Genomic DNA, 6721 nt, shown 5'->3' with positions numbered 1-6721 from the left:
ATTTTCTTCAAATCTAGAATGAATTAGTAAGTAAATAAATAAATATATTTTTCTCCTTTTCCTTATAATGTTTGGTGCATAAGAATCATATGAAAAGATTTTTAAAAATATATAATTAGTTAATTATAATAAAACATTTAAATAAAATTTAGTGCTGTCAAACCGATTAATCGTTATTAACCGCAAACAATCGTGATTAATCTCAATTCATCGCAATTAATTACCCTGACAAGCCAGACCCACATCAAGATGTTGGGTCTGGAAACTCACCATTGACAGGGCTCAATCCGAGGGGCGGGATAAACAGTTGTCTTTCAAATTCCCTCTGCCTGCAATTGGATAGCGCCATGAGCGCCACAACCAACCAGAGCAAAGAAGGTGAAGCCGAGCTAACGTTGATAGACTTTCGCCGTATCCGGTCGGCAAAACTTCGAACATATCTTCTTTTCTTAAGAATGACTTCAGTGCCGTTCTTTTCTCAAAGAAAAGCTTAACTTCAAGTCTTCCAGAGTCGCGGCCAAAGCCAATTCAAAAGACAGCTGTTCGTCAGCTTCTGTGTTTACGAGTAGCACGCAGAACCTCCGCAACTCTGCCGTGACGTGCCGTGCCGTCATTATGTTAAGCCCGCCCACCGACTCTACACACGCTGTGATTGGCCTGACCAGAGTTTGGTTTTTCCAGCTCTCTGGTCTACCGAGAGTTGCTAGACTACACTCGCGGCAAAATAAATGTTCTGCCGCTAGGGTGCGTCTAGATTTCTAGGCTAGCAATTAATCGCATCTAGAATCAATTTTAGTAAATATATTAGGGGTTGAACAACTTCAGATTTTTTCAAGTCGACATTAAAGGGTTAGTTCACCCAAAAATGAAAATTTTGTCATTAATTACTTACCCTCATGTCGTTCGACACCCGTAAGACCTCCGTTCATCTTCGGTTCACTCTCAAGACCCTTAAAAGGCGATAATAGTTTTTGTGCGCAAAAAAACCCTAAATAACGACTTATATAGTGATGACGATTTCAAAACACGGCCTCATGAAGCTTCGAAGCGTTATGAATCACTGAGCCGATTCATGATTCGGATCGCGTGTCAAACCGCCAAACTGCTGAAATTTGGCGATTCAAACCGCTGAATCGACTCGCTGATTCATAACGCTTCGAAGCTTCATGATGCCGTGTTTTGAAATCGTCATCACTATGTAACTATTCTCGCCGATTCATAAAGTTATTTTAGAACCACTGTAGTGAGATGGACTTTGTAACGACGTCTTTAGTACCTTTTAAGGGTCTTGAGAGTGAACCGTGCCATTGTGCCAATGGAGGCCTTTCAGAGCCATCAGATTTCGACTAAAATATCTTCATTTCTGTTCCGAAGATGAACGGAGGTCTTACGGGTGTCGAACGACATGAGGGTAAGTAATTAATGACAGAATTTTCATTTTTGGGTGAACTAACCCTTTAATGTGATGAAAGTCGAGCACAGCGCTGCCCACAAGGCTTTTGTTCCTACATAACAGCGTTTGTGTCGGTTCTTTTTTCTTTGCGTCGTTATATTTCTCACAGATTTCTGCACCGCATTAGTTGAGAACAGCGATTAAATTAACTGTACAATAAGCGTGCGTTCTCCCGTTCAATTTTGAGCTCCCAGATGGCATAATCAAACATGTCTTGTGGAGAGCTCTCTGGGTATGTATTTATTTGTAATTTTAACGGTTGGAAACATGCGTGCGTGTCAGGAAATGGCTTATTCTGTTGCGCCCACTATAGGCCGGCGACTTCAAGCTTAAAGCGTCATGGCAGAGCATTAAAGTCGACTAGTCTGTGTAGCCCCTAGTATATATATACCTACACATATTTGCCAACATTTATTTTAGATGTTGGGTTAGAGCATCTCCAAAACTGCAGCTCTTGTGTTCCCGGTCTGCAGTGGTCAGTATTTATCAAAAGTGGTCCAAGGAAGGATCAGTGGTGAACCGGCGACAGGGTCATGGGCGGCCAAGGCTCACTGATGCACGTGGGGAGCGAAGGCTGTCCCGTGTGGTCCGATCATACAGACGAGCTACTGTAGCTCAAATTAAAGAAGTTAATGCTGGTTCTGATAGAAAGGTGTCAGAATACACAGTGCATTGCAGTTTGTTGCGCACGGGGCTGCATAGCTGCAGACCAGTCAGGGTGCCCATGCTGACCCCTGTCCACCGCCGAAAGTGCTAACAGTGGGCATGTGAGCATCAGAACTGGACCACGGAGCAATGGAGGAAGGTGGTCTGGTCTGATGAATCACGTTTTCTTTTACATCACGTGGATGGCCGGATGCGTGTGTGTCGCTTACCTGGGGAACACATGGCACCAGATGCACTATGGGAAGAAGGCAAGCCAGCGGAGGCAGTGTGATGCTTTGGGCAATGTTCTGCTGGGTAACCTTGGGTCCTGCCATCCATGTGGATGTTACTTTGACACGTACCACCTACCTAAGTATTGTTGTAGACCATGTACACCCTGTCATGGAAACGGTATTTCCTGGTGGCTGTGGCCTCTTTCAGCAGGATAATGCACCCTGCCACAAAGCAAAAATGATTCAGGAATGATTTGAGGAGCACAATGAGTTTGAGGTGTTGAATTGGCCTCCTTTAATGTTAAAAAAGTCTCATGCTTATTGCTCACTAGGACTTTGTTTATTTGGTTAAAAAAACAAAGTAAAACATTAATATGGTGAAATATTTTTTTTATATTGTTACAATTTAAAATATATTGTGAAATGTAATTTATTCCTGTGGTCAAAGCTGGATTTTCAGCATCATTACTCCAGTCTTCAGTTTGATGATTTGCTGCTCAAGAAACATTTATTTTTATTATCAGCAAAAACTTTCTAGAACACAATAAAACCAACTATTATGAATAATTGCATACCAATAATATTTGAGCAACAAATCAGAATGTCAGAATGATTTCTGAAGGATCATGTGATCAGAAATCATTTTGAGTTATCAAACATAATGTCAATGGGTCTACAAATATTGAAATGATAAATTGCAACACAATCCTTGCCATACAGTCTCCTTTAGTTTCACTGGGAGCTCAAGGATGACAAAGCATATTTTCTGGAAAGCTATTGACATTGATACACATCTTTGTAAAGCCGCTTTGAAATTATTTGTTGTGAAAAGCGATATACAAAAAAATTAACTGACAAGCACATTTGATACACGTGACAACTTGCCTCAATACAAATATGACAACTCATTTCAGCCCTGACCTTACGTTTATGATAAACACTCTGTTCTGAGACCACAGTTCAGCCTTTTAGTTACAATTCTCCTTCATTAAAGAATTCGTCTATGAAAATGATATTGTGCTCATTTGTTATCAGCTAAATAAATAAAATAAATATAATGTATATAACATCATAAATGGTGTACATTTAAAGTCACATTTATTTGGTAAATAATATAGATATCATGTATAATACATCCTGTGCAAGAGGAAAACAGAACTTTCTATGAAGAAATGGCATTGTGAAAGTGTAAAGCACAGTAAATATTCACTGGTTGTGTGTAAAATAACACATTTTTAAAATTTTATTCTGGTGTCAGAGAGGTTGATATAATCATGAGAATTCATTTGTTTGGTCCCAATGCTGAATTTAGTTCTTTGCATTGTTGCTTTCGCATCTAGAATGGAGTCCAATGTCTCTTTTCTTAAATATTATTTTACTCATGTATATTTTTCATTGATTTATGCCACTAAGATCAGTTCAGTTTGCATTACTGAGAGACATAATCCAATCATATGTTATGATGAAACCTAATTTCTATTCCAACTTAGATTATATTTAAATGTAAACTGACCCAACTCTCATCCAACGCATTGTAATATGAGTAGACTGTAAATGACGCAGACCCAGAATTGAATTGTCTCTGATTCGGAGATTATTATAATATTTCAAGTATAAAACTCCCATTTGCGTGGAATCACTAAAAGGTCAAACCATGCTGGACGCATGCAGAGAGCTTTAAAGATCTGGACTTAACCAAAACTTTGTGCTTTTTTTTGCTGGCTGTATTCAAAATAAGCACGGACAACATTTGCAACTACTTTCCAAGTAAAAGTGAAGGGAATCAGAACGCACGGAGAGAGTCGGGAATACGACATCTTATTTCCATGGGTTTAAATCAACACATTCTCACCAAGATCATCAGCAGCCAATTTTCCACATCACAATCTCATCAGCAAACACACACACATTCTCCCCTCCTTCCACTCTAAGGACGCTATCATACAATGCAATGCAAGTGTTTTTTGCTATTTAAGCCGGACGCAGTTATCATTTTCACGTCCAGCGACATGTTGTTTAAATAGCAAATGCACATCTGTTCGCCCATGGGCGTGCTGGTCTGAAAACCAGGTGTGTTCAGGCGCATTGTTGGTGGGTTGCTATTTTGCGGAACTGAAAACGACTGCGCCATTGATGCAGCAGCACACACACATTTTTAAATATTCAAAATAAAAGGATTCCTCTCTGGAGAAGCGTTCAGTCTTTCCACTCGCAAATCCCTCCATGTAAATAGTGAATCCAATTGAATGGTTTATTGCATGTTACGCCCAAAACACACCCATGACTCATTAAAGTGATCCACTGATGTTAAGACTTGTATGGCTTAAATGAACCTAAATGATGTCTCTTACTGAAATATGTAGTAGAAAACCCATGAAAGATCCACGTTATTTAAAAAATCCATGATATATTTGGACAATGGGCGGCGCCATTTTGTTTGCGTTCTAGGTTGATGACGTAGAATGGTTGCACTCGGCAATCAACTGGTGCTACCCGTAGCTATTTCTACCACAACACAACTCGAAAAATGTTTCAGAGTTAAACAAAACCAATTAATTGCTTTGTAATTGCATTTAAATGCATGTGCACACAAACTCTCTCTCTCACACACACATACACATCAAAATGCGATCCATATCGTTAAAATAGCGCCATAAGTCTCCAAACTCATCCTTTCAAAAACACCTGTCCGCTTGATCCTATCCGCTCTCATCTTCTCCATTTCACGAGTTCACACTTAAGTCAGATAGAATAAATGGTATATTTATTTGCCATGCTGTCCGAGGAGAGGGCTCCGAGTTCTGTATTTGGCCTGAACCCAGAGTATTCCCCCCGTGTTTCTGGTTAGGAAAGTAACCAGGCGAGTGTGTGGAGACGGGGTGGTGGAGGGATGCTGAAAACTGTCGAGGAACATTCTTCTTCTTCTTTTTCTTTTTATGGCGGGTGGCAGTCAAGGAACATTGGTGAGTTGACTGTGCATTTATATAATCCTGCACTCGTGCTAATTGGGTAGACATGTTGATTACTTATTACTGACAGCTGGTTGGAATGACATGATGACTGGATAGATCAACATGCTCCTCCCGAACTTTGTTAATGAAGCATCGGCTGAATCCGAAATCCTTGAATAGGGCACTATTTGAGAGGACAACCATTTGTAGTGGTGTCTGAAACCATAGTGGATGTTATTGAGTGCACTCATTCTAATACCACATTGTACCTCAATAACAAGCCGATACACAAAGGCAGTCCGAATTCGCTGACTTGTTTTCATTCACTCCTTCAAGTGAACTGAGGGTTTTGAGGGATTGAGGGTTTAGGGGCGATTTCGGATTCAGCCATCATTTCTTCTTCAGTTGTACCCACACTCACTCATATCATCAACACATCTCTTCACTCTAGAACCGTTCCCACAGTATTTAATCAGGTTTGGGTAACCCCACTTAAGAAACCCACTCTAAACCCAGCACTTCTAGAAATGTACAGACCATACGGTATCCCTTCTTCCTTTCGTTGGTAAAAAACTTGAAGATTAATCTTTGAGAAGATTAAACTAATTAGTCTCAAATTAAACGAATTAGTTCAAACAATTTAACTTTTATGAGTATTTTAGAACTTTCTTTTTCTTTTGAGTTTTCAAAACTGACACATTTTAAGTAATCTGAATTATTTTATTGTTTTCAAATGGGTCCGATAAATTTTCTGGTCTGTGCCGACTCGATCACATGATCTGCTCTGCTCGGGATGAGTCGTGACTCTGGACCGACTCGATCACATGATCTGTTCTGTGCTATCATGTCTCTGGACCAGAGCTGTGGCGGTTCACATGACACTAATGTGAAACCAGTCTTCTTTCGCCCCAAAGGAAAGAATATTTACACTGTCTGAATCGTTCCCTGTACTCTATATAGTGCACTGTCTGATCGTTCCCTATCCCCTATATAGTGCACTCTGAATCGTTCCCTATCCCCTATATAGTGTACTGCCTGATCGCTCACTATCCCCTATATAGTGCACTGTCTGAATCGTTCCCTATCCCCTATATACTGCACTGTCTGAATCATTCCCTATCCCCTATATAGTGCACTGCCTGATCGCTCCCTATCCCCTATATAGTGCACTGCTTGATCGCTCCCTATCCCCTATAGTGCACTGCCAGATCGCTCAATATCCCCTATATAGTGCACTGTCTGAATCGTTCCCTATCCCCTATATACTGCACTGTCTGAATCATTCCCTATCCCCTATATAGTGCACTGCCTGATCGTTCCCTATCCCCTATATAGTGCACTCTGAATCGTTCCCTATCCCCAATATAGTGTACTGCCTGATCGCTCAGTATCCCCTATATAGTGCACTGTCTGAATCGTTCCCTATCCCCTATAGTGCA

This window comes from Gobio gobio (assembly GCF_949357685.1).
Source record: "Gobio gobio genome assembly, chromosome: 10".
NCBI classification, from domain to species: Eukaryota; Metazoa; Chordata; class Actinopteri; order Cypriniformes; family Gobionidae; genus Gobio; species Gobio gobio.
This window is presented reverse-complemented; position numbering follows the sequence as displayed.